We start from the raw sequence: 11,645 nt of genomic DNA, 5'->3' as shown, positions 1-11,645 counted from the left end.
TGTTTGTTTGGTTGTTTGTATGTGTAATTAAGTAAAAATTGTAGGGTACACCAATAACTTTAGCTAATAAAGGTTAGAGAATAATCAGTCTAAAAAAGTATGAACACGTACACAATCCAAAATAATAATAATAATAATAATTGGGAGGACGATATCATCGTCTATAATTGGGAGGACGGTAAAGATGTATGTTTTGACGTCACCGGAATTTCACCTTTCAGTACCTCCAGAACACGTAACACTCCTCCGGGTCAAGACATCACTGCAGCAGTGAGTCGTAAGCGTACGAAATACTTAGATAAGTGTACTGCACATGGTTACGGTTTCAAGGCACTAGCTTTTTCTACCCTGGGAGAATTGGGAGATGACTTAGTTATATTTCTTAAGAGGTTGAGCAACTGCCTAGTTAGTCACGATGTTAATTACAAAATAGGCAGTTCTTAGTTCCATAGGATAGGTATTATTATTCAAAAAGGTGTTGGCGCCCAGCTTGTTGCTCGGTTTCCTTTTACCGACTTGTGATATACACACTGTCGTCTTGCTAATAAAATGCCCTGAGTGGCTCTTTCAATAATAATAATAATAGTGAGAAAGGCGTTGGGGCGCAACTTGTTGCTCGCCTACCAACCCTTCGATCCTGTGTAATTCTGTTGTTGTTTGTGTAATAAAAAGCCCTTGCGGCCATATTTATAGTGAGATTAGTATTATTGATAAATCTTGGAAGTCGCATATAAACGTATTAAATACTTTGATATATATGCGGAATCGATAATTTAAAACCACATAAAATGTTAATAATATTTTTAGGACTCGACGCATATTTGTAAGAGTAGTCAGATAATAGTTCAACCATAAATGTTAAAAATAAAAATACTATAATAATAATTATAAATGAAAATAATAATAATAATAATTTTAATAAAGTAGTGTTAGCATTTATAACGATAAAAATAAGAAACTATAATTAAATAACTATGAAAACTTAATAACGCTTATCTACGATTAAGTTTTTGTAAATTAAACTAATGACAAATTAGGAATAAGCATTTTGCGTTTAAACTAGCTAGTTAACATAATACTTATTAGGTCTTAAGACTTAAGAAAGCGAGGATATAAAATATATAAAATAAAAAGACTCAACTTGTTTGTTATCTTGTACCTAAATTATCTTTAGTTTAACAAATGATCCACTAAATCTTTAAAATGAAACAAATGTACATGAAGTATTAGTAATAGAATTCGGATGCTTGTATAATATTAGAATTAAAAGAAAATAAATATATTAATAGGATACGTTACGTTAATAGCAAAATCTAAAGACTATTAGGAGATATTATAATTTTTATGCAGACTCAAATTTAAATCATATTAAATTACCAACGTCAATATTTAACAACTTATAGAATACAGATTTAATATGAATAAACAAAATCTATTATATCAATCTTTACGTGAACGTAGAATTATATTTAATAAAAAATGAGAATTAGTGTACCAACTGGACTATAAACTTAAGAATAATGAGAATAATAACACATTGAATAATATTATTTGAGTAACTAAATTAGTATCAAATTTATAATAGATAATATTTGGAAAATTTATATTATGGTATTATAGTAAAGTTAAAATTATCAAATATTTTAAATTGACATAAAATCGAATTGGGATTGCTTATAGTTGGTAAAACAAATAAATGAACAAATAAATAAATAGAAAAATTTAGATGACTAAATTGCTTCAAGAGATATGAACTATTTATATATAGTAAATTTATCGTAATTATACCAGTTAAGATTAAAGTTAGAGATTAATTAATTTTAATAAATTAATACCTAGTAAATCCAGCACTGGGGAATAGTAAAGGTTGTGTTTCCTCTGTCCGTACGAAGGCATTGTTGGGCTTGGCCAACCTTGACAGGGCAATTTCATTCAGAGATGACCGATCATAGAAGTATGCTGTAATATAATTTAGAAAAATCACTAGATGTAAGTTCACTTGGAAAGATTCATAGGAATCTCCCTTGTAATTAGAGACAGGTATTTTTCTAAAATAGAAACCAGTGTAAGGAACTTAAAGACTCAGATTTATAGGTTCCATTATATAAATTAGTGTAAGAAACTTGGACTTCCCTATTTGGTAGAGTTTAAATCAGCATAATTGAGCTTAGAGCCACAAATTTTAGTTGTAGGAGGCCATATAGGTTTGTGTTTTGTTTTTATGTTGTCTGCGCTTAGACAAGAGATGGGATTATTCTATAAGATGGGGAGTTTCTGAAGACCAGAAGAATGGTTGATTTTCGAGGACGAAAATGAATAAGGTGGGGAGAATGTAAAGACCCTCAAGCTCGTCAACGCTATTAGACCGGTCAAGAGTCGATCTAGACATGATCAAGAGACGATTAGACGATATTTACCCGATTAGTTTAAGACGAACGTTAATTAATAAAAATTAATCTAATAACGATCTAGATACGAAACTAGTACCGTTAAATAGATCTCGAAAAGTTACGCAGAATGGACTACTCGAACGTGTCAATCGGATACCGGACGAAGAAGATATCAGTGGTTCAGTATGAAGGGTAAAATCAACATTTCATGGAAAATTGCTATTGATGCAACATAGACACGTTGTGGCTTCCCTTATCAAAGAAAATGTGTGTCATAGTGTTTCCTTTGGGCCTTATCTTCACCAAATCGAACAGAGAGAATCATTTTCTACTATTCTTCTTCATTCTTTCTTCTTCTGCTCCTCCCTGTTCTTCCTCTTTCTTTTCTGATAATCTTAATTCAAGGATTGAGTTTGATTTTAGTCGAGTGGATCTTAGTCAGGATAGTATGTAGATGATACAAGAGTAAGGATGGAAGTATTGGAAGTTGATTTAGCGCTTGAAGATAAAGAAAAGATGAACTGAAATAGGGTTATAGAGTTGATCTAGGTTCTGATGTTTTAAGAGATGAAATTAGAGCTGTGGTTGGATGAAGAATCATGGGTTTAGGTTCAATTGAGGTTCTGAGATTGTTTTGGAGATGAACTGAAAACTAAGGTTTCTGAATCTGGTTTCGAGATTCGATTAAAGATGAATTAGAAGACTAATTGGAGGTGGATTTGTGACGAATTAAGAGTAAGGTGAAGTAGAAGCTCATGCAACCAAAATTGGAATTAGGGTTTCATATTGATTCTGAATTCAAATGGAAATAGAAGGTTTACTGGGTTGTTAAAAGATGGAGAACGGAAGGGTTGTGTTGAATTAACATTGGGGAGATGTTTTGGTAGTGATCGATGAATTAAGGTTTGATTCTGTTTTAATGGAAGTCTGAGAAGTGAATTAGAATTTGATATGAACTGTTAGTGATACTGGGAGTGTTTCGGTGTTGGATGAACTGAGCTGGTGATTCGTTGATGTGCAAGATGAGTATTGAATCAAGCAAAAGCAAGAATAAGAGACAATTGGTTAAGAGAAGCCGTTTGGAGGTAATTATTCTTCTTAGTTAACTTAGTAATGTTTATGTACTTTCATTACTGAGTTATGAGTTTGTTAAATTGATCTAAGTTATGAGATAGATGTATGTGTATGGAACTGGAGGAGGAATTATTACACTGAACTGGTGATTGAGTTTTGTTGGTGCTAATGGAACTAAGGCTTGAGTTTGGTATGGAGTGGAGCTGCATGTAGTTGTAGTTTAGAATTATATTGATGTTCAGGGATGGGTTCATGTGGAGATGACTTAGAAGTTAGGCTATAAGAGTTGTTATGGATGTGAATTACAGGGAGAAGTAAAATGGAAGCGATGGTGAAGTGTTTGTGGAGATGGTGATGAACTGAGTTGAGGCAATTCATGGATTAGATGCAGCTATTAGAATTTGAATGTGCAGGTGGACTTTAGTAAGAGAATGAGTTTGGTTAATTGATGGGATTATGTTGATTTGCAGATTGTTTTAGTGTTGAGCTAAGTAAATTGTTAGGGGTAATGGTACTGCAAATCATGGAATTGAGTAACTGTGGTGTTGTGAAGTGAATGGAATTAGAACTGCTTAGTGCTGCAGAGTTATAGTAGTATTATTTGTGTGTTTGAGAGTTTTAGAGATGCAGTGGCAGTATAGTTGTGCTGGTTTGTTTGAGTTGAGAAGATAGTTAATGCAGCTACTGCAATTGCAGGTAAATTTAGTTGTTGTTTGTAAATGAAATTTATTGTTGTTTTGTATTTGATTTGAAGTTGAATTGTTAAACCGGAAGTTGAGAATTAGACTTAGAATGACCTGTAATATGGTGAGTTTAGTTAAGCCTGTCTGACTGAACTTATTCAGTCTGACTCAGTTGTATTACTGTCCGACTTAGATCATCTGACTGAGTTAACTCAGTCTGAACCTGACTCAACTCACTGAGTTGACTCGTGTGACCGGATCGTTGACCAGACATGACCCTGGACTTGACTCGGCCCTTATTGCTGACTTACGTTGATTGTTAGTTGACCCGTGACTGTTAATTCGACCGTTAGTTGACCCTAATGGACCAGGCCTTGTCTGATGGGCTTATTTAGTGTACTTGGGCTTAGGTTTAGTGTTCCTATTTGATGTAATGGACCTTTATGGTCTAAATCAGCATTTGTTTCCTTCTATAAAGATGTAGATATTCATAAGACTTAGACAATGGACTGTAGAACCAACCCAATTGGATTAGTAAACTCTTAGTTGTGCTAAAGATAGATAATAAAAAGGTGTAGAACCATAAATGGGCCTAGAACCATTAGATAGAATTATATGATTTTTGTTTGAGCCATTTTGGCTAGATTCTTAGAGTTCTTGTGTGATTAACAGTTAGTCTATGTTAACAACGATCGATTCAAAGGATGAACCGGTGGATCGTGGATCTCGAGGTAGGCGTGGCTTGTCATCAAAAGAGGTGGGAATACATTTGACTATTTTGTAACCATTATTGTTGCTTTTACAAAAGTTTATGCTTAACAAACTCATGCATTGTCTTTCCGTGTATTCCATGCTTTGTTTAAATTGCATTATGATAATTCTGTTGATTCTGTGAATCTTTGCTCGATTTGGAAAGGACTTGTAATGTTTTGTTTGTCAATATGAATTGTTATGGGAAATGAGAATTTCCACTTGTAGTATATAGGATACGCTCCTTCATATTTATATCTACATGAATTCAGATTTTATTGCTTAGAGTGAGTCATCATGGTCTTGGTGATATCAATATCTAATGAGTGTGGTTAGCACGAATATTATATATTGTTTGAAGAAGGAGTTTGTTCCATATACATGTTCATTTATTTCAGTGACCTGGTCACTTATTAATGTTTGGGAAAACATTATTGCTTTCCAAATCTTGCTTATGATTACTTTAAAGTTAAATGTTATTCCTACAGGGCACCCTTTTTAGGGATGATGTGCTCACCCATTCCAACTTTCAGTTTTCAGAGACAGATCAGAGTTGTGCAGCGGAAGCTTCGAGGAGTTGACTTGGTTAATTAGTTAACTTCTGCTATGTTTATTATGTTGTATTTTCTATTTGTAAACCATATGACTATTGTATATGTATTCATTTGAGAGGAGTTCTTGTATATATATTTTTGAGCGGGGCTTGTTTTGGGTTAAGTTTTGTAACATATTTCTTAATTGAATGTTTAAGTAAATGATTTAGATTATTAGTGTCTCTATATTTAGTTAATCTCTTGGATTAATCAGCTGCTAGCTTAGGGGGGATACAGTGTGGTATCAGAGCTCACTATCAGATCTTATATGGGAAAAAATAGGAATAACCAGTGCCAGTTAGTGAACAAGATTAGTTTAGAGATGGGTTGGGTTAAGAGATAAATCTTAATCTCTAAAAGCTATCAATGATTAAATGATTTATTTGATTGATCGATTTGTTTATTTAATTGTTTGTATGTGTAATTAAGTAAAAATTATAGGGTACACCAATAACTTTAGCTAATAAAGGTTAGAGAATAATCAGTGTAAAAAGTATGAACACGTACACAATCCAAAAACAAAAAAATAAAAAAAAAATAATAGTGAGATTAGTATTATTGATAAATCTTGGAAGTCGCATAGAAACATATTAAATACTTTGATTTATATGTAGAATCGATAGTTTATAACCACATAATGTTAATAATATTTTTAGGACTCGACGCATATTTGTAAGAGTAGCTAGAATAATAGTTCAACCATAAATGTTAAAAATAAAAATACTATAATAGTAATTACAAATGGAAATAATAGTAATAATAATTTAATAAAGTAGTGTTAGCATTTATAACGATAAAAAAATAAACTATAATTAAATAACTATGGAAAATTAATAACGCTCATCTACGATTAAGTTTTTGTAAATTAAACTAATGACAAATTAGGAATAAGCATTTTGCGTTTAAACTAGATAGTTAATATAATACTTATTAGGTGTTAAGACTTAAGAAAGCGAGGATATAAAATATACGAAATAAAAAGACTCAACTTGTTTGTTATCTTGTACCTAAATTATCTTTAGTTTAACAAATAATCCACTAAATCTTTAAAATGAAACAAATGTACATGAAGTATTAGTAATAGAATTCGGATGCTTGTATAATATTAGAATTAAAAGAAAATAAATATATTAATAGGATACGTTACGTTAATAGCAAAATCTAAAGACTATTAGGATATATTATAATTTTTAAGCAGACTCAAATTTAGATCATATTAAATTACCAACGCCAATATTTAACAACTTATAGAATACATATTTAATATGAATAAACAAAATCTATTATATCAATCTTTACGTGAACGTAGAATTATATTTAAAAGAAACTGAGAATTAGTGTACCAACTGGACTATAAACTTAAGAATAATGAGAATAATAACAAAGTCCTATGGCAACTTTATTCTTTGATGTCGTTAAACGTGAGATTCCAAATACATTCCCCATGTCAGATCGAGACTCCATCCTATGACAATGCAACATAATGACCAATGCCCAAGATTACCTTAAAGCAATTCCCATCGCCGACCTCAATCAAGCAATATGACCTCGTCAGTTCCGGTCTGTACTTCAATATCGACTCGGCATACCTCTATTCGATGACGACAGTACATGTGCCTCCTGCAACAAACCTATGGATCGTTTCAGAGACCATTCACTACATTGTGCCAGTGACATCGGTCTTAAATTCAGGCATGACATAGTACGAGATCTTTTTGCCGATTTATGCTACAAAGCTAGTGTAGCTGCAAGAAAAGAAGCTGATGTTGGTTGTCTTTCAAACAAGGGTAATGCTCAGAGACCTGCCGACATTTTAATTTACAATTGGAGAACGGACGTGATGTTTGTTTTGATGTCACTAGCGTGTCACCCTTTGCCGGGAATGGTTATCGCAACTTTACGCCTGATCATGCCATCGCTGCTGCTATTACTCGTAAACGGAATAAATATGCTGCCAATTGTTTGACTCATGGGTATGGATTCAGTGTCTTAGCTTTCTCATCACTAGGGGAACTAGGAGACGATATCATCGTTCTTTTGAAAAGGCTGAAGAACTGTATGGCTACACACGATGCAAATAACAACTTAGGAAGTTCTCTTTTCTATAGGTTGGGAATTATTATTCAGAAAGCTGTTGGGGCGCAACTTGTTGCTCGCCTTCCAACTTCTCAAACTGACTCTATGTATTAACGCTTTTGCTCGTTCAATAAAAGCCCCTGCGGCTCCATTAATATAACACAGTGAATAATATTATTTGAGTAACTAAATTAGTATCAAATTTATAATAGATAATATTTGGAAAATTTATATTATGGTATTACAGTAAAGTTAAAATTATCAAATATTATAAGTTTACATAAAATCGAATTGGGATTGCTTATAGTTGGTAAAAGAAATAAATGAATAAATAGAAAAATTTAGATGACTAAATTGCTTTAAGAGATATGAACTATTTATATATAGTAAATTTATCGTAATTATACCAGTTAAGATAAAAGTTAGAGATTAATTAATTTTAATAAATTAATACCTAGTTAATCCAGCACTGGGGAATAGTAAAGGTTGTGTTTCCTCTGTCTGTAGGAAGGCATTGTTGGGCTTGTCCAACCTTGATAGGGCAACTGCATTCAGATATGACCGATCATAGAAGTATGTTGTAATATAATTTAGAAGAATCAATAGATGTAAGTTCACTTAGAAAGATTCATAGGAATCTCCCTTGTAATTAGAGACAGGTATTTTCTAAAATAGAAATCAGTGTAAGGAACTTAGAGACTAAGATTTATAGGTTTCATTATATAAATTAGTATAAGAAACTTGGACTTCCCTATTTGGTAGAGTTTAAATCAGCATAGTTGAGCTTAAAGCCACAAATTTTAGTTGTAGAAAGCCATATAGGTTTGTGCTTTGTTTTTATGTTGTCTGCGCTTAGACAAGAGATGGGATTATTCTATAAGGTGGGGAGTTTCTGAAGACCAGAAGGATGGTTTGATTTTCGAGAACGAAAATGAATAAGGTGGAGAGAATGTAAAGACCCTCAAGATCGTCAACGCTATTAAACCGGTCAAGAGTCGATCTAGACATGATGAATAGACAATTAGCTGATATTTACCTGATTAGTTTAAGACGAACGTTAATTAATAGAAATTAATCTAACAGCAATCTAGATACGAAACTAGTACCGTTAAATAGATCTCGCAAAGTTACGAAAATGGACTACTCAAACGTGTCAATCGGATACCGGACGAAGAAGATATCATTGGTTCAGTATGAAGGGTAAAATCATCATTTCATGGAAAATTGCTATTGATGCAACACAGACACGTTGTGGCTTCCCTTATCAAAGCAAGTGTGTGTCCCAGTGTTTCCTTTGGGCCTTATCTTCACCAAATCGAACAAAGAGATTCATTTTCTACTATTCTTCTTTATTCTTTCTTCTTCGGCTCCTCCCTGTTCTTCCTCTTTCTTTTCTGATAATCTTAATTCAAGGATTGAGTTTGATTTTAGTCGAGTGGATCTTAGTCAGCATAGTATGTAGATGATAAAAGAGTAAGGATGGAAGTATTGGAAGTTGATTTAGCGCTTGACGATGAAGAAAAGATGAACTGAATTAGGGTTATAGATTTGACATAGGTTCTGATGTTTTAAGAGATGAAATTAAAGTTGTGGTTGGATGAAGAATCATGGGCTTAGGTTCAATTGAAGTTCTGAGATTTTTTTGGAGATGAACTGAGAACTAGGGTTTCTGAATCTGGTTTCGAGATTCGATTAAAGATGAATTAGAAAACTAATTGGAGGTGGGTTTGTGACGAATTAAGAGTAAGGTGAAGTAGAAGCTCATGCAACCAAAATTGGAATTAGGGTTTCATATTTATTCTGAATTCAAATGGAAATAAAAGGTTTACTTGGTTGTTAAAAGATGAAGAACGGAAGGGTTGTGTTGAATTAACATTGGGGAGATGTTTTTGTTAGAGCATAGCTCGGTCGACCTCGCATGCGTTGTTATATCAAGCATGTTTGTCAATGTTAGTGATCAAAACTATGAGTCTTGATTTCTAGTCTATTATAGCTAAGTCTCGGACTATGATAGAAAAGTGTAGTTGAGATCAAGGACTTCATGGAGATTCATCATACGTCGAAGAAGATCTACTCAAGGAACCGTGGAACTTCATCAATAAAAAGGTATGTGGATACTTGAACTTATCTATTACTCAAAAGTATATCTATTCTATCTCCTACTTCTTATGAGACAAAAAGTCGTATGCTATATAAACTGGATCATACACATTTGACATTTCGAGTTGAGTATTCACTACTTATCTTTTTCTCGAAATCGTGTGTTGGTAAAGCGTTTAGCTTTGATCAAGTTTATCTTCACCTAGTGACGAAAGTCATGAAAAGTTTCAATTACATTGAGAATTGCTCTGACGTGAAACGGTCTGTGAATAACGGCTATATAACGTCCTCTGAGAATGTCTCAATCATTGGAATCAGAGTTTAGATTACATAACCATGTATTCCTTAATCTGAAGTTTTCGAACTTTGTTGATTGAGAGAAACCGGAGGAATTGGCTTTGCCAAGTCCGCGAACCCAGTTTGCGAACTCAGTCTGCGAACTGACGGGAGTTCTCTTGCCGAGAATTTCTGCTGGGATTTTCCAAAAACTCGTTTGCGTGTTTAGTCCGCGAACTCAGTCCGCGAACCTAGTCCGCGAACTTGTTTGTGAGCTTAAGTTGTTATGATCTAAAGATGTGCTCTGAACATGAAACTTAAATTACTAAGGAATTCTTTATGCAAACCGTGGCTATAAAGTTCATGAGCCGATTCAATCGAATCATCTTTCTTTCAATTGTGTCTTGTGTAGTTACATAAGATCTCATAGCAATTGAAAAACTCTCTAACTAGTTCATTTGAGTCAATTGAACTAGTTATGGTGAAGAAGAACTAGTTTAATATGAATTTCTCATATGGTTAACCTTTTGGGTTACTATGTTGAACCAACATACACGTACACGTTTGGGCATGGTTTTCACAAACCTAGTAAACGTCTACCCAAGTGTGTGTGACAAGCTAAGTTTTCGATCTAACGGTTGAGAAATATTAGCTTGAATCTAAATCAGGTTTTCATCTAACGGTGAATATGGATTGCTTTGTAACTAAGGCAAAACCCTGATTTGAAGGCTATATAAAGGAGACATCTAGCATTGTGCAAAACTAATCCCCACACGTCTGTGTAATACTAGTGCGCTCGCTAGAGTCGATTCTCCTTTAACCTTTGGTTTTCTTCTCAAAAACTAGGTTAACGACTTAAAGACTTCATTGGGATTGTGAAGCCAGACTGATACTACTTTTATCGTAGTTGTGTGATCTGATCTTGCATCTTCTATCGTACGAGTACAATCTTTGATTGGCTTGAGATCGTGAGAGTTCTCCGATAGGCAAGATAAAGAAGTCACAAACATCTTCGTCTCACTGTTTGTGATTCCTCGACAAACCGCCTGTGTATTCGGGAAGGATTGTAGAGAGGTAATTGATTAATCTAGGTTGTTCATCGGGAATATAAGACCGGATTATCAATTGGTTCCTGTTCATGAAATAATACAGGTTGTGCATTAAGATCATCAATTGGAAATCCAACCTTTGGTTGTTGACTGATATTGATTGATCCTTGGATATTGGTCTTTGGTACCGTCCAAGTTATTCCTTGTGTTTGATTAAAGACTCGCTATTTTTTTATCTTGAGTAAATCAAAACAAGTGAGAGATATTGACTCTTTGAGATACTTTAATCTAGATTGAGTCTGACTGTCTAGTTGATACTCTAGCAAAGTATTTCGGAGTTTGTCCATATAGATTGCTAATCGAATTACTGGGTGGCGTTTTTAGACCCCCGCTTTTTCAATTGTATCAGAGCAGGCAAACACATTAAAGACCTCATAAGCCTATGTTTGTGGCAATCTGAGTCTGTGGATAGAATCTCATACGCATACCAAAAATGCCTCCTAAAGCTGTCAACTTTGTCAAGTGTCTCGGAAATACCTCAAATGGTCACTCCTTAGATGATTCTTCCGAATCCCGAGGTAAGAAGATTGTTCCATCCTGTGTTGGTCATTCTTCCTCCAATGAGACATTGGACATAATGGAAAAGGCTGAAAA

Source organism: Papaver somniferum, chromosome 3 (assembly GCF_003573695.1).
Source record: "Papaver somniferum cultivar HN1 chromosome 3, ASM357369v1, whole genome shotgun sequence".
NCBI lineage: Eukaryota > Viridiplantae > Streptophyta > Magnoliopsida > Ranunculales > Papaveraceae > Papaver > Papaver somniferum.
This window is presented reverse-complemented; position numbering follows the sequence as displayed.